Source organism: Mytilus edulis, chromosome 1 (assembly GCF_963676685.1).
Source record: "Mytilus edulis chromosome 1, xbMytEdul2.2, whole genome shotgun sequence".
Lineage (NCBI taxonomy): Eukaryota > Metazoa > Mollusca > Bivalvia > Mytilida > Mytilidae > Mytilus > Mytilus edulis.
In genome coordinates this window covers 34,231,144-34,255,129 of record NC_092344.1, presented here as the reverse complement: position 1 = coordinate 34,255,129, position 23,986 = coordinate 34,231,144, and the positions used below count along the sequence as shown (strand labels likewise).

Sequence of the window (23,986 nt, the reverse complement as noted above, 5' to 3'; positions counted from 1 at the left end):
TTCGGTATTGGCATGAAACTACGGATTTTTTGTGTTATTAAAATTTGCTGTTACAAAATATTAGAAATTATTATAAATTAAGGAATGTATCTCCCTCATGCAAAGCTCTGATTCCTTTCACGGATTTGGCTATACTTTTTGGACCTTTTGGATTATAGCTCTTCATCTTTTATATAAGCTTTGGATTTCAAATATTTTGGCCACGAACATCACTGAAGAGACATGTATTGTCGAAATGCGCATCTGGTGCAGGAAAATTGGTACCGTTAATGTTATCAAACATGTTCAGAAACATGTTATAACTTTGTCACGTTGTGACATCCTTGTATTTTTGTCTTTATTGTAAGAAAGATGTTACTATGTAGCGACTATTTGTACACAGTGTGCTAGTGACCTAATGCGGTACATATTAGCTCTTGATGTTCTTAGAAATGTACTAGAACACACCCGTGATATCGCGGGTCCGTGACTGAATTAAAGTATATAACTATGCGCAAGTCTTATTTTAATATTAGTATTGTCATCTGATAAAGTCATGCCGATTATCAGATACACAGTTTTCTCTGCTTTCAAATCTTTCTGTTTGAATCCGTCAAACTGGAACTTATCAATTATTGGTAATATTAATTATTTGGAAAACAAAAGGTCCTGGAATGGAGTATTTTTTAATCAACAGCATTGTCCTATATTAGTTATATATAAAGTTGAATTCTTTGATTCGCTGTTTTACGTCATGCCCGCTAACAAATTGAAAACTGTACCTATACGCCTTATTTTTTAGTCCAGATTTGTAGTATTCTTATTGTTATCTTAGAAAGTCTTACTGATTAAAATACTACAATAGACCTGTAACAATTTGACAATTTAGTAGTGTCAACCCTGTGATTATGACCCGTGTATATAGCATATTAATCCTGAATAAGCATATTAATCCTGAATAAGCATATTAATCCTGAATACACCGTTTGTTGGTGCGCCTGTCAGATGCGGAACGTACAGATAAGGCAATAGGTAATAGGTGAATATACTATTGGTATCGGTATCGGACTCGACCCGGAACTTCTTAATTATTGGCAATATTAATAACGTGGAAAACAAAAGGGCCTGGAGTGGTGTAATTTTTAATCTACACCTTTGTACTATATTAGTTATATATAAAGTTAAATTCTTTGATCCGTCGTTTTTACGTGATGACGGCTGACAAATTGGACCTCGTAATTTTAGTATTATAGATAGGAGGTAATAGAGAAAAGCTTTATTCTGTCACCAGAATTAAAACAGTTGTTGGTTGTTTGTAGACAAATGTTTAAAAAAGCGTGGATATCATGGAATATATATGAGCATAAATTGTTTAGGAATGAAGGGCCATAAATTGGAAAAAAAAAAATCTTCCATAAACTCATACTTTCATTTTTTTTTAAAAAGCAGGCGTTTCGGGTCAATACAAGATTAAGTTGAATGATCACAAGTAAGACATGTTTCAACATATTAAATTTGATTGTCCGTCTTTGATGAACTCATTTTAACACTGCATTGCCTACTCAGATTGTGCCGAATTTAAATATGCCAGTTAGGCGAACAGGCTTATCAGAATCTATAGCTTATAAATCCTCATTATATTAGGTACAGGTTTAATGTGAATGGAGAACATATAAAAAAAAATGCAAAGTGTATTTCACACAAATGCAGTCTAAAAGTATTAATCATTTCGTCAGAGTGTCTGTTCGAAAAAACAAAAGTATAGATAGTACAATTAATGCCAATTAAATTGTATATTTTACAAAATGAAAACGACTAATATAATCATCATATCGTTGTTGTGTCTGATCGATAAAAATACCATCTATCTTTTTTCACTAATTAATATTATTTCCAATGAATGTGTCGCATTATTTTATGAACTTTTTGCGTGCTTTAAATGTACCAGGTTTTATTTCGAAATTTCAATGTCAAGAACTTTAAAACTTCTCTCCATTTATTTTAGCATACCAAGAGAAAAAAAAAGAGACAGCTAAGCATCTGTAGAGGTTCAAGGTAATATGTAAACAATTGTCTTCACAATTTGATTTGAGTACTTTAAACTAACAAGATTAAAGACTCCTTGTCATGACAATTTTGTTCGATTATTCATAGGATATTAAGATAAGCACTTCAGTATAAAGTTATGATCTATATCAAAATGTTAAAATTCCGTTCAAACTGGCATTAATCGTTTGCTCACAATAGTTGTTGAACCCTATAACGTAATAGATGGTCTTAATGAGCTAATCGGTAGTTTAACAGATCGGCGACGATAGAATGTCAAAACCTAAAATGCCTACTTTTTGGTGAACTTTTATTTTCTAACGATTTCAACCAACACTACATCTTTATGTAAGATTCTGAAACTCAATTGAGAATAAGGAAATCGCCCTCGTGCATTACTCAAATTCCTTGTCCGGATCAGGTTATACTCTAGGTTTATTTTGGTTTTATCATCTCTTTAACCTGTATAATAGCTTTAGAATTTTCGAAATGTTTGCTTCTAGCATCACTGAATAAACTCATTAAAGATACCAGGGTTGAAATTTTGGTTGAAATTTTGTTTTTACGCCAGAAAAAAGACCCATCAGTGATGTTCGAATAAAAAACAAGTTAAAAAGGCCAAAGAAAGTACGAAGTTGAAGAGAATTGAGGACCAAAAATTCCTAAAATGAAGAGTCATTAATTGCCTTGTTCAGTATTACACGAGACGATAATGTCATTATTACCAATGGGTCCACACTTCTGTTGGTGGGTAGCTAGTCCCCGTTGATATCATTAACTCTGCAGAATCTGCTATGGCACTGGTACAAAGAGCCAGATATTGTCTTATTGAAATTTGCTTTAACAGAATTTTGGAAATCGTTATATATATATGGATTTTATCTCCTTCATGCAAATCCTTTGATTCCTTGCCCGAATTTGCCTTTACTTCTGATCCTACTATTGTTTGATCAGATCTTCAACTTTGCAGATGTTGTTTGGTTAAAATTTTGGAAATGGTTTTAGATTAAAGAATATATCTCTCGCTGTTACAAAGCTCTAATTCCTAGTCCAGATTTGCCTATACTATAAGTTTTATCTAGTTTTATCATCTATATACCATTTGTATCAGATTTTAATATTAAAATATTTTTGATTTAGAGCATCACTAAAAATACATTAATTGTCGAAAAGACCTTCAGGTGCACTTTAATTGGAACGTTTATATTATTACATTTAATGTGGATTTTCTATATTTTTACATAGCTAGGTAAAATTTAAAAAGTAAAATAAAAAAAATACTGAACTCTATGGAAAATTAAAAAAACGGAAAGTCCCCTAACAAATCGCGAAAATCAATGTAAAAACGACCCGAACGTATTGACAATTGTCATATTTTCGACTTGGTGCATGCATTAATTTTCCAAATGTAGAAAATGGTGGATTTAACCTAATTAAACAGTGTCCCGGCCGAATCCCCTATGGATTTTATTCACCCTCTATGGATACGTAAAGGGTCATGAGCGAACCATATAACTTATAATGTACAGACCCAAGGTCGACCTTTCGACTATTACGTAGACACATTAGACCGACCAGCGGCGCTCACATTTACTTCAACAGTTGAATGAGGAAATGAACGGTCAAACGTGCTCAGTTAGACGGGAAGTTTTACACTCATACCCAGGAGTCTACTCCCATATCCGGAAGAAAAATTATATTATTGCCATGAAGAAGTAGCCAACGTAGAAACACATATCCGTTAGTACACATTGATTGACTGTCTTGCTATTATTTAATTTTTATTCACCGGTTGTCTTTAACTGGAAACATAATGGCGTGCTGAGTTAGTTTTTTTGTTAAAAATAATCGTTTCCTAAATGGCTTTGTTTTTGAAAAAAAAGTATATCGCTGGCTAGATTGTATTGTTAATAGTTCACTTGGTATTATCCTCAAATTATTAATTATTTTCAAATCCCTCGAAGTGCTCTTTGTTAGCAGGATTTGATTTATCTGATAATATAAAATGATTTCCAATGCATCCTTGGGAAAGATCATAATTAGGCCTATTGATTGAAAATTTAACGGCAGTATTGATAAAATGCTTTATTACCTAAGACAAGAAAAGCAAAATATGGTCCGTTTTTCTGAGGAAAAAATCGAATCAAATTTGTATTTTAAAAGCATTGACGATTCATTACATAGTTTTCTCCTTTGGACAATATTATAATCAAATCAAATCAAATCAAAATCCGTCTGCTAAATGAAATATCTGTTTTGATTGAAGTTGTTTAAATGTTTTTGTTTTAATTTAGTCAGCTTAAAAAAAAGCTCAATAGACAAACAAAAAGCGCAATAGACAAACAAAAAGCGCTGACGAGATTCCGGAGTTATTTTTGGATATATATTCATTAACTCTTTGAATTGTAGGGATATACTATTTCAATTGACAAATTCACTTATGTTTGACGTTTGTATTGTAGAAGACAAAAAAATAGCAAAATATTACTTCCTATTGGTTGATTTCGACATTTTTACCTCTAAGTGTAGATGTTATAAGCCATTTGCAGACGGAATACCAGCATTAAAATGTGAACAACACGCTTATTTGAATTTCTTACTGTTTTGATCTGAGCGTCACTGATGAGTCTTATGTAGACGAAACGCGCGTCTGGCGTATCAAATTATAAGCCTGATACCTTTGATAACTATTTACATTTACAATGTTGCAATAAAAATCTGAGAAAAAAGCCAAGACAAATTTATAATAAGTGTTTAGCCTTAATAAGCTAATAAAATATTCCCCCATCTGATATTAAGATTTGCACGTCATGGTATAACCATGATAACTATACTGTACATTAAAAAATATGTTTTTTTTTTATCATCATGATTTTTTTTTATAGTACGATGCATAAAAATCTTTTGATTTGTAACCTTCATATATAATACGGTTACATTACATTTACATCCCTAATGTGTAATCAAACTTCTTTATTGAAAAACATATTTATTATCTACCAAAACAAATTACCATTTTTTTAAATAATAAAAATCTTTCATTCATTATTTTCAGAATAATGCAGATATTATATTAATGTAAATTCAAAACGGTCGAAGCCAACAAAAAAAAAAAAAAAAAAAAAACCAACACCAAATGAAGATGCAAACCGATTATTGTCAACTTTAAATATGGTTTACAAGGAAAGATTTATCGGTATGTTTTATTCATCATTATGAAGACCTAATTTAACGTTATAGAGATATAAAATTCATAATTATTGAGATATAAAGAGTCGAATTTTTCGTTTATCGCTTTAGAAATCTTTAGATCTTACAGCAAAAAAAAGCTGTTATTTTTTTTATTTTTCATTTTATTTATCAATTTTGTTTATAAAGTTAGAGCATGAAAGGAGTTTTTCTATTTTGATATTTTCTTGAAGTTTTCTAATGAGAATGACTATGTGATATACCCTGGATATCAAGGTGATAAAAGTAAAAAAAAATCATTTGACATTTAAAACCTATTTCTGTTTAAAAAGTTTGTTCTTTAAGTTAATCAATTTGACAATGCTGTTTCTTCAAGCGAACAACTTTCTACTGAACATGATATCCTCTAACAGAATAAAAAATCCTTGAAGAAAAACAAACGTCTTATTAAACAAATATATTATTAAAGTCAATATTGAATGTTCTCATTTCATTTTCAATACACCTGCCTGTCCACTGTCACAGAAATGAAAACACCGGATGTACCTGTTTCCGATAGTCGTGATTGAGAAATCGAACATCAATAACATCATCAAATAATTAGTCTTTAACATCTATGCGTGTGGAGATTGGAAAACTAACACGTTTGCGACCTTTTCACCGGTTCATTTAAATCGATAGTAAAGGTTTCACTTTCGTCTAAATGCCACATTTAATCTTAATATAGTAAAATCTGAACACAAGGAGATGAAGGATATGCATCAAATGGACAGCAGAGTAAAACCCGATGAGACCGTAGTGAATATACTAATAAGTCATAAGAGATTGAAGTATAGACCACTGAGACCAGGGAGTATAGACAAATGAGACAGTAGAATATATACCCATGAGATCGTGAAGTGTAAACCAATGAGACAGTGGAGTAAAGACCAATGAGACAGTGGAGTATAGACCAATGAGACAGTGGAGAATAAACCAATTAGACAGTGGAGTATAGACCAATGAGACAGTGCAGTATAAACCAATGAGACAGTGGAGTATAGATCTATGAGACAGTGGAGTATAATTTAATGAGACAGGGGAGTATAGATCAATGAGACAGTGGAGTATAGATCAATGAGACATTGGAGAATAAACCAATTAGACAGTGAAGTATAAACCAATGAGACAGTGGAGAATTAAGCAATGAGACAGGGGAGTATAGACCAATGAGATAGTGGAGAATAAACCAAATGAGACAGTGAAGTATAGACCAATAAGACAGTGCAGTTGTACCCCTAGGACAGTGGAGTATAGACCAATGGGATAGTAGAGTATGAGACTAGTATAAACCACAAATGAGACAGTGGAATATAGACCAATGAGACAGTTGGTATACATAAGTTAGATAAGAGAAAACATATATTTTAAGTTTTGATTGATTGACTGATTGATTAATGATCCAACTGTCAAGTGAAATGTTATATTCTATTTAAAGTGCGAGTAACATTTGATGAATAGGTCCTCCAAGTAAGGCGTGTACATCACAAGTACTCACTCGGAGACAGTAGATTATATGATAACGTCGGGTTGTGCCATTTCATTTTTATGTATTGAGAGAGTGTATTGATTGTTGCTAATTTAAAGCCTGTAAATACATATTGCATGCATGCATGACGGGTGAAGTGCAAGTTAACAACCAATCAGTCTGTGAAGTGAGTGAACATGTAGAAGTTGATGAAGATTCTGACTACCAATGGCACGTATAAGAAGCAAAAACTTGGCCTAAAAGTATCTAACACAAGGACGCATTTGCTACATTTTTAGTAAAAGTCTGCAAGTGGCTAAGTCAGTCTTGTGTCTTGTAAATTCTCCGTATTTCAATAACAAGTATATTGAGGTAGCAATGCCCAAGATGATTTTCTTCTAAAAAGCATATTTGATTAGAACTAAATTCAGTATTTTTGCCGTGGCGATGAAAACAAAAGTAACATACTAGTTAAACACAAAAAAACTTTAAATCAATAAAAGATAATATGCATGTATATCGTTGAGAATTACTAATATATACAATTTACAATCACACTAAGCCTGAAATTCTATCTTGTCATTGAAATTGATTTACAAATGACGAGTGATACAATGTATATAATTGGCACACTATATCAATGTGATATTTTTATGATTAAAAGTAGAAAAATCTGCAATTTCAATAACACTTGTGGACACAAACATGATGGTAGTCTCACCTATCAGAAACCAGCTCAAAATCTCGAGGCGTATAGAAAAAAGTTTGTATAATTAGTTATCAAAAGTACCAGGATTATAATTTTATACGCCAGACGCGCGTTTCGTCTACATAAGACTCATCAGTGACGCTCAGATCAAAATAGTTAAAAAGCCAAACAAATACAAAGTTGAAGAGCATTGAGGACCCAAAATTCCAAAAAGTTGTGCCAAATACGGCTTAGGTAATCTACTCCTGGGGTAAGAAAATCCTTAGTTTTTCGAATAATTCAAAGTTTTGTAAACAGAAAATTTATAAAAATGACCATATAATTGATATTCATGTCAACACCGAAGTGTTGACTACTGGGCTGGTGATACCCTCGGGGACGAAACGTCCACCAGCAGTGGCATCCACCCAGTGGTGTAAATAGTTATCAAAAGTACCAGGATTATAATTTTATACGCCAGACGCGCGTTTCGTCTACATAAGACTCATCAGTGACGCTCAGATCGTGATTTTCAAAAGTTTATCCAAGTCCAAAGCCCTAAATTACAGCAAAAATTAGACGAGCCGAACGAAACTTAAACTTGATCTGTGTAATTTATCATGGTTAGCTCACATACCAAAAATCAACTCAATATCTGAAAGCATTTAGAAAAAAGGTTTGTATAACCGTGATTTTCAAAAATTTATCCAAGTCCAAATCCCTTAATTACAGCACAAATTAGCCGCACGGAACGAAACTAAAACTTGATCTGTAACTCATCATGAATAACTCATATACCAAAAATCAGCCCAATATCTGAAAGCATTTAAAAAAAAGTCCTTATGACTGTAATTTTCAACAATTTATCAAAGTCCATAGCCCGTAATTTCGACAAAAATTAACCAAGCCGAACAAAACTTTTAATTGATCTGTAACTCATATTGGTTATCTCACATGCCAAAATTTATCGCAATATCTGAAAGCGTTTAGAAAAAAAGTCTGTATAACTGTGATTTTCAAAAAATTTAAAAAGTCAAAAGCCTGTAATTTCGGCAAAAATTAGCGGAGCGGAACGAAACTTAAACTTGATCTGTAACTCATCATGGTTAACTCACTTACCGAAATCAGCCCAATATCTGAATTCGAAGGCGTTTAGAAAAAAACCTCCGTGCGGAATGACGGAATTACGGAATTACGGACAAGGGTAAAACTATATGGCACCGGCAACTTCGTTGCGGGGCCATATTAAAAGTACACTACACGGACAATTTTACTGACACATACAAAATAGTTCATACTTAAAGACCCAATGTCATGCAGTGTCTCCTTGACTTCTTTAAAAAAGATGCCAAGAAACCCGTATACCTGTTCTACTTGACGTGATTGTTTATTATTGATTAACAATAATGACTCATTAACTTGTCGTTATTATCTATTAAGACAAACCGATATCAGCTGTTGCTAACAAAATATCAATTAGAAGTTACTAAATAAATATACGAAGTAACGATTTCTTCTGATCGGTTTGAAGCAAAACTACGTTTATCTATTATGGATGAAACAGGTAATGTTAGAACCTCCGCTTTTATACTAGTTGACCATTTTGTTAGACGGAAATAACGATAGATGGTTTGATAACAGAAATGTCTTCATTAACGTTATAAAAGTTATTCAGAATTGAATGGAAGTATGTTTGCATGTGTCAATAACCGCGAAACTTAATTTGACTTGGGAAAATTTAATCAACAGTCTTTGCTATATCCTTTTTGTCGCTAACTGAAAAAAATAATTATCCTTGTCAAATGATGTCAATGATGTTTAAGAAATTGTACAAATGATTAACAATAATGTTTTCCTACCACAATAAATCTACGAATTCGGATTAAAATATCAAATGCCAAATTACGTCATCGACTCTATGGCATCATTGATAAAAAAATTCGCTTTTTGTTACATATTCTCATGCAAACATGAAGAATTGAAAGATTTTTTGTAGACAAAGTTTTAAATTCCTAGTATCAATTCTTTAAAACGAAAAAGTCTTAGAATTTGATCTATTGGAAAGATAAGTACACTATTTCCTCAGTAAAATAGGATTTAAATGTCAAATTCTAGAAAGATCAATTCTATGTAAGACAATGACGGTTTCTTTGATTAGTGTAATGAAACTGTTTATCCATCATTTAACTATTTACGGTGTCCAAAAGTTCAGTCACGACAACTTATTATATTGAAAAATGCTACAAAGTTCGTGCACGGTACCTTATGTGAAACAATTATTTTCCGTTTTGTAATTTAGCTTTAAATTTACATTGGCTTTTGTTCTTCCTAAATAAGAAAAAAAAAGTTAAAAATAATAAAGAAAACAAACGTCATTCGAGGTTATCAAATAAACTAATACGAATTTTAGCTTCTGACGTTGATAACATTTCCGTTGTGATCCTACAGGATGGAATGGAATAGGCTAGGTAAATTATTGGCAACTTTTCCGTCGGAATCCAAGTTTTAACAGGGGTTGGCTGGATATTTGATCTGAAAACAATTAGTTGTAATTCTAGATTTGAAATTCACTGGCCTGATATTTGATTGAGACTTTTCCATGTTGATCGACTTAACAACTTGGATCGCTTAGCTATATGATTAAAAAACTTTACAAAACATACTTCTTAAATATCAAATGCCCGATCTAAAATGACAACTTAGAACGGTTTAAAAATCTTGAACCGTCATATTACAAAGCAAACATCGATCACTTCACTGTCTGTAATCTTAAGTCATACACATTTAATACCAATTAAACTAAGGAGAAAAGGCTTAACCTTCTTGGAGAATAAATCAATAGAATGCAATCTATGAACTATGAACAAAAATACCAAAAAAAAGGAGATGTCCAGGTGACATACATGTACTGTTGCAACCTCTAGAAAATCTCTTTAAAATATTTACTTTGGATTAATTACTGATAGATTATCTTAGCCCTGAAATAGAAGAGATCTTTAATTTCAAGATCTCCCCCTTATATCACAGTTATTACAGCTCTATATAACTCTAGAGTATACGTCCCGTGTACATGTATCAATTCATCCTGAATATTTATACATCCCACATCTGTAGTTTGGCATATGCTTTCTCCTAACAACACATATGGGATGCATTAATTCAAAATCAAGGAAGTATAAAAACATGTATGATCCAATTTTTCAACTTGCGAGGGCTGGTATAGCCATTCAAGGTCATTACCTTCGAAGTGATGTGTAATCGTTGCATTATCTGTACGTTCTACGTGTATTTCTTAAAATGTGTTGGGCTTAGTTTAAGACTGAAAATATATATATTAATATGTTTTCAAATGGTTGTGTAACCCTTGCATTGGCTTTTCAATGCAGACAGAATATCGGAAATTCGTCTCATGTAAATAAATAAATAGATAAATATATATATGCCAAATGTCATTTAAAATTATTCGCAAAATTAAATAAATTTTAACGGATTACCAGTTATATAGTTTAATAGTTTATTTCAAACCAAAAGCAATACAGCTTATAGGTATACATGCGTTAAGTTAATTGAAATACAAAACGCCAAGTTAAACAGAAATGTGTTTAAAGAACGCGTTAGAAAGTATATATTTTATTTTGTCTCTTGTGGAGAGTTGTCTCATTGGCAATCATACCACATCTTCTTTTTTATTTGTACACACAATAAGAAGGAACCACAGAAAGATCGCCGTCTAAACAAATAAAATTAAAATACGCAAAGAAAAATCATCTCTTTTGTCAATTTTTTTAAATGCCGTTTCTCTTATGCGAACTTTATATAATATCAAAATCTCGAAAAAATGAAATTAAGATGTGCTATGATTGTCAATGAGACAAATCTCCACCAAAGATCAAATGACAAAGATCGTCAGTTATGGTTGTTTTTTTAATAATGTTAGCTTTATCAAAAAGGGAATTCTTGATTAATTAAAGCAAAATCCCATCAAGGTCATCGTAAGTGTTATTTTTCTGTACTGAATCGAATTTTGACGGATCCTTACTGAGTTCAGCCATAGACTTTGATTAATAATGAATGATACAAGAACACGTCTGCTATTAACTTATAATTAAGTGGGAGCAATTAGTGCTTAGTGCATTCCAGCAACAAAAGAACGTTTGCTTTTGATCAGCAGAATAATCTATCCTTTCAAAATTGAGAAAATGACTTGGTGTCTTGTCGTCTACTCCATTCTGAAAAGACTGCCAGCTTGAGTCTGGTACAAATCTAAGCAGTTCATTCATCAATAAGATTTTCATCCTGAGATAGGGAATTTAAAATATGGCCACCACCATGCACAAGCTAGCGGACATCAATGAAGTTTCCGTGTCACAAGTTTTCGCTGACATACTTACACTTTTAGTTGTTTAGCTCTTTATTTTTTATGCCCCACCTACGAAAGAAGAAAGGCATTATGTTTTCTGGTCTGTGCGTCCGTTCGAACGTCTGTCCTGCTTTAGGTTAAAGTTTTTGGTCAAGGTAGTTATTGATGAAGTTGAAGTCAAATCAACTTGAAACTTAGTACACATGTTCCCCATGATATGAACTTTTTTATTTTAATGCCAAATTAAAGATTTTACCCCAATTTCACGGTCTACTGAACACAGTAAATGATAGTGCAAAGTTCAGGTTATATTTTTTGGCTACAGTTTTTGGTCAAGTTAGTTTTTGATGAAGTTGAAGTCCAATCAACTTGAAACTTAATACACATGTGACTTATGCTATGCTCTTTCTAATTCCAATGCCAAATTAAAGTTTTGACCCCAATTTAACGGTCCACTGAACATGGAAAATGATAGTACGAGTGGGGCATCCGTGTACTATGGACAAATTCTTGTTTTTTACTGTTTTGTTTATAAAGTTCCAATTATGGTCCAGTGATGCTAAATCTTCTGAACCATTTAGTCTCCGTACTAGAGTTAGTATTGTTCGATGATTCTATTTGTAGTGTAGTGTTTTTGTCATGTATATAAACGAACCGACTACTTGCGATTGAAAAAGTCCGTTTTAGATATGAAGCCTACAGTTTGATGCCGTTAAACCGCACTCCCTGGATTAAGGTGGGACATCTCCTCAAAGATACATACATTTCTGTATATCAGTGTATTTGTTTAAATACAAGAGAATTTTCTATGCTTCTAAGAGTGGCTTAAAGGGGGGATCTGCAAGAAAGAACGCGAAATAAAATGGCTATTTCACGATGAACGAACAATTAAAAATGTCTTGCACGTTGATATTTTTGCCGATTTCACGAAACACGGTGAATAACGAACCCTTTTCACGGCTGCACGTGAAATAAAAATGACAAAACACGTTGCACGAAAATAATCCTTTACCACCCTCTTCTAAAGTATATATATATATATCATTGATGGCGATCCGATGGATACATCTGTTGTAGAGTTGTCACTGACTCAGACGTACTTATGAATATAATTATTTTCTGTGACTGTATATTACATTAATTTGTAGGATCCTTTACTATAGATAATTTAGCTGATCTGTAACAATAACATCTTCATGCCTTATATATCATGTACTGTAGTACGCCGCTAGATTAAAACTGACGATTCCCTGCGAGGGAAGAACCAAAAATTTGCGAAAGCAAATTTACAGATCTAACATTGTTGGGTTGATGTTTAGACGAGTTGTATATATATATATATATATATAGATATATATATATATTAAAAGTGTCCTATATTCCTTCAGTTGTAACAGGCCGATGTCTACGTCGTCAGAATTATCTCCGTATTACGTGTAAATGTATTGCCCATTATTTATTTTTTCAGTTGAGAACAGTGAGACCATTGAAGAAACGACACACTGTCATGGTAGTTCCGATACCCGTTAATTTAATTCACATTGGATTTTTTACGATCCCTACTGGATTTAAAAAAAACTTATTCGGTTTTAAGATAAAAACAAAAATCTGTCGCCAGGGGTTTAGGTGGAAATTTTAATGGGTGTCACTCAGAGAACACTTGATGTCTTAATTCAAAGACATTTCATTTTGTCCATATATTTTGTTTACTAGAAATGCGAATTCTAATTACCATTATATCATCATTAGGCGTTAAGGTATATAAAAAAAAGTTTGCTTATAAAGCGACATTATCAATTTCGCCCCCAAAAATGCATGCGTCCGAAACGTTTTTTTCGATTTACCTTCACCCGGAGCGCTCAACGCCAAATATTTAAAAAGTCAAGGATGTATATTAAGAAGCAAAACAGTCGCAGAGTTATATATTACCAAATAGGGACATAAAAATGATAGCAAAATCCAAATAAGATTATTTTCAGGATTTCTGTTGCGTAGATAGAGAGACACATCAATGCTTGATATTTATCATTCCATGAATATACTTCATTGGAATTTATGAACATGCATCTTCAAGATCCAAAATGATTTGCACCTACTGAATTCACTTGTTTTGTGTTTTTTTTACCCTATCTAAAAATCTAAATTTTAATATTTAGCGGTATATCATAATTTGCGTTTAAATAAGTAAACTAGAACACACCCGCGAAATCGCGGGCATTCAGACCGTAGTTTAAAGTATGTAAAGTGTTGTTGGAAGAATTTTGTAAAATATTGAATGACTGGAGAATTTCAGCAAATGTATCATAAGTCATAGGTTATTGGTGACAGGAAAATGTTTTTTTTATACCTCCTTCTTCATTTCCAAAATTCCCAATTTTTGGTTTTCTATCAATTTCAATATGAACATACATTTAGTATGTTATGAACATTTAAGTAAGGAACCTGTAATTCAGTGGTTGTCGTTTGTTTATGTGTTACATATTTGTTTTTCGTTCATTTTTTGTACATAAATATGGCCGCTAGTTTTCTCGTTTGAATTGTTTTACATCATCATTTCGGGGCCTTTAAAAGCTGAGTATTCGGTATGGGCTTTGCTCGTTGTTGAAGGCTGTTCGGTGACCTATAGTTATTAATTTCTGTGTCATTTTGGTCTCTTGTGGAGAGTTGTCTCAACATGGCAATCATACCACATCTTTTTTTGTTGTTATAATAAATGAATTTTGTAAAAGATTAAATGACTGGAGAATTTTAGAAAAGGTATCAAAAGTTTACATGAATAATTTTAGCGCTTATCTGTATATTATGAACATTCATTGCTATATAAATAAAGTGTATTTACTTTCAATTCCAAGTTTACTAATCGATCCATGGTTGTCAATTGATATAGTATACAGACCCTCTCCATTTAATAAAATCTGTGACCGCCGTGGATAGTAAACTTGAAAATGATAGCAGATAGAATTAAAATACAAAGTATATAGAAAAAACAAACCGGAAGTCTAATCTGACTTAAAATTTCGTCCAATGACGGGACAATATCCGGATGCCTTTTTTCTCGTTTTTCACCCAAAATAACTCAATCTGAATAATCATATAAATGGATGACAAATGCGACTATGCACTGTACCTATAGGAAACAGAGGCGTGTTGATTAATTTATTGTGGAAAGAAGAGAAGCGACACCCAAAATGAGGTCTTCTCGTTTAATAGTATAGATTATGTTCAACAATGTAATTTTTACAGCTGCGTTACACTTTAAATGGCCATAGAAACAGATGGAAACAATTCAAATATGCCTACCGCGTTATATTCAACATTATACAATATATAAACCGTTTTACCTTTTCTGCACTTTATTCGGGTTGTTGTCTCTTTGACACATTTCCCGTTTCCATTCAGACTCTTTCCTATTATGATATCAAAAAATAAAGTTCTTTTGTTGGTCAGATTTGTATGCAATATGTCTTTTCATTATTACATGTAGGTGTATCATATATCGACATTGAGAAAAAAAAACCTGTATACAAATATTTAATTGTGATATATATAGTCGCTTCCACTAGAACATTTGGACAATGACCTCCCGAACCTTCATTTAAGCAACCGGTGTTTCTACTATAAAATTGAGAATGGAAATGGGGAATGTGCCAAAGAGACAACAAACCGACCACAGACAAAAACAACAACAGAAGGTCACCAACAGGTTTTCAATGTAGCGAAAAATTCCCGCACCCGGAGGCGTCCTTCAGCTGATTTAAATTCGCTTATATAAAATATAACACATAATAGAATTGGTACGTCTTTTTTTCTAGTTAATTTACAAATCAATATATCTAATCATAATTACTTATGCAAGAAGTAAGAATAGAAATGTTCTAAACCCCCTAACCTTTCAGTAACTTTTCAAAATCTGTCGTTTAAACGAGTATGTCTTTTATTCCTGGTTTTAATGCTCATATACAATAATTTTGCACCCCATCCCAATATTATTAAACGTACCCATGTAATAAGATATATTTCAAAGAACTGAGAATATTCAAACAAACTCCAAAGTACGCACAATGTACAAATATTAAGCAATGATTTTGATAATCAACTTTCGAATACAAACAGTCCTTGTTTAAAGAATATGAAATCAGACACTTTTATCAATGTTGCCTAGAACAAAAATAAATAAATTAAAGAAAAAGTAGTTCAACATGAAAATAGACAAAAATAGAAATAGTTATACAAAGTATAAAGAGAAATTTTTCCACAAGATTTGCATTCTAAAAAAGTTTGAGAGCATAAAAACAGGACAGTCTAAAACGAAGAGTCAAAAGTATTTAAGGTCATGTTTATCTGAAATAAAAAAATAACTGTGTTTATGAAATTATTCAAATGTGTTTGCCACATCGACTGAAGCACCCATTCAGATGAAGAGGTTGTAAAAAGAATTGGGCCTTCTTGCAACACATTAATGTCAGGGACAATGATTTGATATTCTCGGAATGACAGGATGATTTTGCAGATTTTCTGAACATTTTTATCTGTTGATACGCACCCCCAGTTAATGATAGGCAACGATACGCATTTTTGAAATTCTCCTGCCTTCACAACAAGAAAATCAAATAGTAGTCGCCATCTACATTTCTAAGTATAAAATCACTTCCACTAATTACTATCATGTGTCCATAGTCTAATTTTGACAGTACTATACACACTGCCAGGGCTTTTATCATTAGGTTCAGTTGACCTTTCTCCCTTATGTACCAAATAATAACATTTTTTTTAATCAAAGTTTTCGGGCGTGCTACATTTAATCCAAACCAAAGAAGGAGAAACATGGTCGACGATTCCTCTGTTTTTGTGTCCTAATCAAATAACGTTGTCTCTCTGTTCTGGTGTTTTATGTTTCCCTATGCATAATAATGTCCTCAAGTTTTTAAGAAAGTACATAAGACGCACTAAATATTCTTTAAGATAAAGTCACAATTTGGAAATACCATTTTTTTTTGGAGGTCTTGTTTAGTTTTGAAGTGGATCGGTCTGCAGGTAGTCTTGGACACCTTTTTCATGCATCTTTATGCTTAATAAAAAGCTTATATTCCAGTTTAAATTTTCATTTCCTTGAAATCATTTACTGAAATTTTATAGCTGCAAATTTTTATAATTATTCTTTTGTTATATATGTCTAAGTGCTTCGTATATATATGCTTTTAGGGTTAGCAATATAAAAATATATATATGCCAGACTAAGAGTATTGTGGTGTCGTTTTTTTTTTAAATACTACGGATTTATTATTATTCGTTCAATATTAATTGACGTGGATTTCGTGGGTACAGGTAAACCACCAATTTAAATGTCCAACGAATAACAAATTTTCCATATATGCTTGTATATAGAATTCGGCAAAACCACGAAATTAGATATCCACGAACATGCAAATTTTGCTCAATCCACGAAAATTGGTACCCACGAAAATAAATGAATCCACATGAATCAAATGAGTACAATTTATGTGCATGCTGGATACCTCGTTTTATCTATTATTGTATATGTTTTGTCAATATGACGAATTAAAAAAGAAAGATTTACTCACCCAGAGCTTTTTGGTTATAAGACAAGTTGAAGCCCGCACCACTAACACAATTCACTATGACCATAATTATCATAATTATTTGATGGGCTTATTTTAAATTGTTGAAGTTTGAATTTAACGTCAAAAAGGGAGTTAAATGATAAATAAAAGAAATATTCTGTTTTATACAAGTAGACTAAATGATGGAGTCGTTTCGTTTTTTTACGAATACACACTCAATATCGTATGCTGCGTAATCATAACGCAATTTTGTTAAATACTTATAATAGTTTATTGTAGTATATCAGTCCCTCCTTTCAAATAGGAGGTTACAAAGACTGGTCAGAATATTATTATATTTTCTACTTCAATAAATATAAATAAGCTTCCTTGTTCAATATGTATCTGGATTTGTAAAAGAATGATTGAATTAATACTAATTCAGTGTGTAAACATTGATTTAGCTGTCTGCTTTAGAAAAACAAATCGACTTATCAGTACATACCCTAAACTTCCTTTCCATGTAAACCTTAAAATACATTTCCAAAATCCTTGAAGAGAAATTAACGTCATTCACATTTCATATTTCTCAGTACTTATATATATTATGAAGACATCAATATCAATCTGGTTGAAAAAGACTGTCTGTTCTCGGGTGTCTGTCCTTGGATGTTTAAATAATTCATCCAAATCAAACCTATATCATAATTATTTCACATTATACGTAAATTTCCTATTAATTTTTTTCCATCGTTTGAACACATTAAAATGAAGTCTTGCACCTGTTTATGTGATTTCTAAGTAATGGGAACGGAGATTTGTTTTACATAAGGTAAAATTTATTGATTTTCTATTGATATTGATGCCATAATATCGGGGTAGAAATGATATCAGAAAGTGATTTGTTTCACCAGAATAAGCAGACATTAACAATATTGAGTGATTATTTCTGAAGGCGCAGAGGGGATACTAATTAGAAGTTAAGGAACTTTTATAGAGGTTATAAGCAGGTGTCATTCTCTAATGGTGTTGCCTGACCTCTACCGCATACCAATCATGAAAAAATATATCATTCCATATTTATAAATCATGTCTCCTATAAAGAAAAAGAACGTCATTTCATACACTACGTCAAAAGCCTGTTACATGATGTCTACAACAAAGGGGCGAAAGATACCAGAAAGACAGTCAAACTCATAGGTCGAAAATAAATTCACAACACCATGGCTGAAAAAGAAAAAGACAAACAGACAAACTATAGTACACAAGACACAACATCGAAAACTATAAAGACTCAGCAACACGAACTCCACCAAAAACTGGAGTTGGTCTCAGTTGCTCTGATCTCAGATTAAAAGAATTAAAATATAGAATAAAGTAAGAAAGTTAAGAAACGTGTTGACTAACCGATAACAAACCCTGATTATATATCGCTATATCTCTCGTCACTTGCGTCATTTCATTTTACAAAGCTGTTTATAAACGGGAGTACTGCTCTCCCAAAAATTAGGAACAAATAATTGCCAACAGTATAAAAATAAGGAAAAGTTGTATGATTGCCAATGAGACAACAATTACCCAAAGTTCAAATGAATTGGATGTTAGCAATAATAGGTCACCATCAAGCCTTAACAATGAAAAAAAAACAAAAAAAAACCATACTGTGTTGGTATGGTCGGCTAGCAAACGTCCCCACTTGAATAATATGAAACAATTCTATTAATCGCGTAATCATTATGATATTTATTTTTTGCTCTAGCCTTCATATGGTAAAATATATTTTGAGATTTTAAGATATATCCATAGTAATTCATCCATTACTGTTTCTACGTTTGAGATGGCATAGGATATCATGAGCTAACATAGTTTACTTTTATTTATTTGTGTACAGAAATACCAGCTTTCATGACAAACGCCTACGTTGAAATAAGAACGATGTATATAATCTTATCATGAACATCTAGAATGAAAAACTGTAATATTATCACACAGTCACATGTATTATCGTCATTTCACTTCATCTTTTATGAAACATTTTTAAACCACAGGAATTCTAGATAAAACTGAACGGTTGTAATAATTCTATCTTTAATCCCCATTTTTTTTTCTTTGGGCAGAAAAACCTATTGAATGTCTAGTCTAGTTTTAATTGATCGACTACGTATATATTTGTAACAGGTAGATCAATGATGAACCAGCTATCTAATTTTCTGTACTTGATTGATCAAAATCATCGAGAGTTGTACAGTGTAATTTTTCAAAGAAAATGCAATGACACGAACATTTTATGTTCTTTGGAAAAAAAGATCCAATTAAAAACCATTGATTACAAGTATATTTCAGAATGTTAAGTTTTGATTACAATTTGTATTTTTAACATCTGTCAGTTGGAGATATACAAAACAGCATGCTGCCGTTATATTTTGTGCCATTAAAAAGCTTTTGAAACCTAATAATAACTACATAAAACAGTACCAACGGCTATATAGTCACTGCAATCTTTTTAGATTACCTTTACCATTAAATCGATGCTGGATGACAAATGCAACTCAATGATTGATTTATAATGCAAACATTTGCTTTTCAACAATTCATGAAGCGATCTACCTTTTTGCCTTAAGGTTTCCTTTCTATAAAGGTACATGTACTAGGATACCAGATCGTTTCACGGAAGTCAACCAATCAACTGTCATCTTTTCCGTGCTGGAAACAGTTATCAAACTTTGAATCATTTTACTTTGAAGGAAAACTCATACAATATTCTGAAAAATTAAACCGAACTTTCTTTTTCGTCTGTTCTAGATATTGGAATTTACTTATGCTAAATCTTTGGATGTTATATATTTCATCAATTGCCTGTCACTGGTACTAGGGCAAAAATGCCACACATGTGTCACGCATGTACCTAAAAACACATGTGTCACAGGTGTGTGACATGCGTTATACACATGTTTCTTGCCACGCATGGGAATCATGCGTGATACACATGCGTTCACATGCGTAACACACGCATGTGAATCACATGTGTCAAAAATACACCTGTGTCACGCATGTGTTGGATAACGCATGTGACCCATGCGATATTTGCATGTGTAACACATGTATAGTAAAACGCATGTGTAACGCATGTTTGACACAGGCAAATTTTGTTGACGTGAAGTTAAATTTTTCCCATGATTTTAAGGTAAAATTATTCACTTGAAATTCACTAAAAAAAAAATTAAAATTAAAAATCAAAAATTGTTTATTTTAAACATCTAATACCTTGCATTTGCCTTGTAAGACATGTTTTCCATTGAAAATCTTAATTTACTTTCAAAAAAATCTATTTTCAGTGAAATTCATGTGAATAATTCATAATAACAATGTTCATGTGAAAAAGTTAAATCAATTTTATCTGAATTAAAACATGGAATTAATTAGAGAAATTCAACATTCTTGAGTTCAATTTTTGTAACATACATGTAGATGTACATGATGTATGAGATACAAATTCACCTGAATTTTACTTAAATTCCAAAATTTACTCCATTTTTTATTTGAAGAATTTAATCATCAAAGCTATTCACCTTTTTCTGAAGATTTTCCATAAAAGGGGCACATATATAAATCATCAAATGATTATAATACTGATCTTTTATTTGGCATAGATTATCTCCCTTGATAGTGGATTAGATGTAACTACATTTTTTTAAAAATATTTATCTCTTGTTGTCATAAGGGTGGAATTTGTATATATACATATGTGTGTGTATACATATCTGGTTTTAGTTTCCTAGATACCTAGATTAATTTGAAGGACTAATATTGCTTTATCAGTAATATCTCTATGATTCTATGATTAAACACATGCTTTCTAGAGGTTATTGATGTGTAAACCAGGGTGATTAACTCAAACACTGAATAAAAGTCCTTTGGTAATGTTTGTGAGTTAAAGCCCCGGTTTACACATTTTATTAAAATAACCTCTAGAAAAACTGATTTTAATCCTTAAAATTCTTGAACCAACATATATGTTATAGACTAGTAGACTAGTCTTTAGGCCAAACAGGTGCTTCATGTAGTAAGTAATGGCATTTAATTAAAGATTTGCATATCTTATTTAGGATTTTCTTATGTATAGCCCTTTTGTTATAAAAATGACTGAATGTATATGTACATAAACATTGTACATGTGAGGCTAAATTAAAAATTACCTGGTTTGGTTGTTCAAACAAACGTGACCAATACATGAATGTTGACCATTCTGATTATCTGTCCAAGTACAAAACTATGCTAACAAGAAAATACACATGAGCATATAGAATGTACTTGAAAAAGTTTCAGAGTATTTGTCATTGAGGTCTAAGGTAATCTATCCTGTCAGTCAATGCGGCTCATAAGGTTTAGGGGAAAGAAACACTACTATCGTGTTTAAATCACAACAAACACCAGTCACTTAGTCTAAGATCGTCTAATACTTCCTGGGCCTCCCCTCCCGTAGGCTTAAACCTTGTTCAATGTATAGAATAATATACCTGTAACCATATAACTTTATCATACATTTCTTCATCTTTTGTTTTTGATAAAAGCAAAGGGCATAATAACCTGCCTCTGTTTAGTTTTTAGCAAGCACTTGATGGTGGTTTACTGTTATAAACTTACCACCTCCACGTTTGACCACCTTCTTAGTGTTGTCAAAAGTTACACATGCTTGTGTTCTTTCAAAGTTTATAACATGGGAAATATAAAATGTCCCCAATTTCTCTATTCTATCTATAACTTAAGGGGAACGTAAATATAATTGTTGCTGCCTTCCCGGCATTGTGAGGGAACTAAAGAACTGAGTTGTTTAAGAATAGATCAACCACGAATTTGTATATTGGATCAACAGTGATAATATTTTTAATCTGTGAAACATATTAAACAGTCTTGTTATGAAATTATGGACAGATTTCTCCGGCCTGCAGGTGAAAATAAAACTTTTTAATGCCAAGATTAAAAAAAATACAATACATAGTCTTTAGCTGTGGATTTGTTGTTAACAGTGAAAACGAAACAGGATACCAAATGCAATAGTAGTTTATAACCAAACATCTATAATGAATTGAGAAAAGTCAAAAGAACGATAGGTAAAAACGACAGTAACCGTTGGACTTACCATCACATAAAAACTAAAATTGTGCCATGCAGTGATCATGAGGGACCTATAAATTTTCATAAGAGTTCCACTGTCGGGCTGCTTAAGAGATAGCCTCTCTAGTCATGCTTCAGTGATACCTAAATAATCAATAAAGTTTTGCCCACATAAAGGGAAGGGGCACAGTGCTCTAAATCCGCCTATGTGCAACACGTACCTCCAAAAGGGTACACGACAACTCGTACTTTCGGCAAGTCGTACTCAACCAACTCGTACCCTATTTTTACCAACTCGTAACCATGTTTTATGTGATATTATTTTATTCTAGTTTATATGCATATTTATTGTAACTTGCTTTCGTATATTATTATATAGCAAAATACAAATAAAAAAACAACTTTCATTGTTAATAAAATGCAATCATAATTGTTTTAAATAAGCTTATAAAATGCTAATCGTTATAATCATTAGTATTCCTTAGAATTGATTGTTTGAAATTGTTTGGACGGCAATTTATTTGTTATGCACATTTAAATAATTATGAGTACACAATATGCTAATCAGTGGTCATTAGTGGATAACATACCTACAAAAATAGAATGGATTTGTTAAAAGAAGAATAAACAGAGAGAAGTAAATGAAAACAAAAAATCGGTATAAGAGCGGCACTATGAACATCAAAGGCCGTTGAGTTATACTTAAACAGTCACCATCCTCACCGAAAAGAAAAATCATGGATTAAACTTTGTAAAAACCAAGCTTTGAGAAAAAATATATAGACTATGGTGAAATGTATGATCATCTTCAATTGCAATCAGCATGGTTCGTCCACGTTTTAATGTATGCAAGAAGACGGTTACGATTCGACAAGATACATTGTGATGAAATATACATTTTAAAATGTTGTGCAAACGTACATGCAGACAGATTAGATCAGGTGTGAAGTTGTTTTGATAAGTTAATTAATGGCACGCTTCGTGTGTGAATAAGGGCCGATTTACTGGTAATCGACATGCTTCAGGTGTGAAACAATGATCAATGATCAATTAATCACCGGCATGCGAACTGCAATAAATAATTTGTTTAATAAAGTGTCTACATACTGCTTTCAAAACTATTAGGAATGCATTCATTATATACATAAAATATACGAAAATAAGACATATAAAAAAGAAGATATCGTATGATTGCTTATGAGACGGACCTTATGATACAACTCTTCACAAGAGACCAAAAATGACACAGAAATGAACAACTACAGGTAATCGTACAGTCTTCAACCATGAGCAAAGCCCACCCATACCACATAGTCAGCTATAAAATGACCATGTAAAACAATTCAAACGAGAAAACAAACTGACTGCCATACTTATATTTAAAAAAAAAAGAACAAAAAAACAAATCATCAAACAACATTTTTTTCGCAATATTCAGTAAAAAATCTCTTCAAATATTCTAAGGATCGAGCACACTTTGACACTTGAGGATTTTTTTTAGATATAAATCCTATCAGTAGATAAATCAGTAGGTAAATAAT

At 32.1% G+C, this 23,986-nt stretch overlaps 1 protein-coding gene across 1 annotated transcript in view; it reads right to left on the bottom strand.

Annotated features, from left to right (window-relative positions):
- LOC139519379 (scavenger receptor class F member 2-like) overlaps window positions 1–18,140 on the bottom strand; it is a 38,337-nt gene extending 20,197 nt beyond the window's left edge. Inside the window, exon 1 of the mRNA XM_071311396.1 lies at window positions 17,836–18,140. The gene's annotated coding sequence lies outside the window, so the exon portion shown is untranslated. The remainder of the gene's footprint in view (window positions 1–17,835) is intronic.
- Between the last annotated feature and the right edge of the window lie 5,846 nt (window positions 18,141–23,986).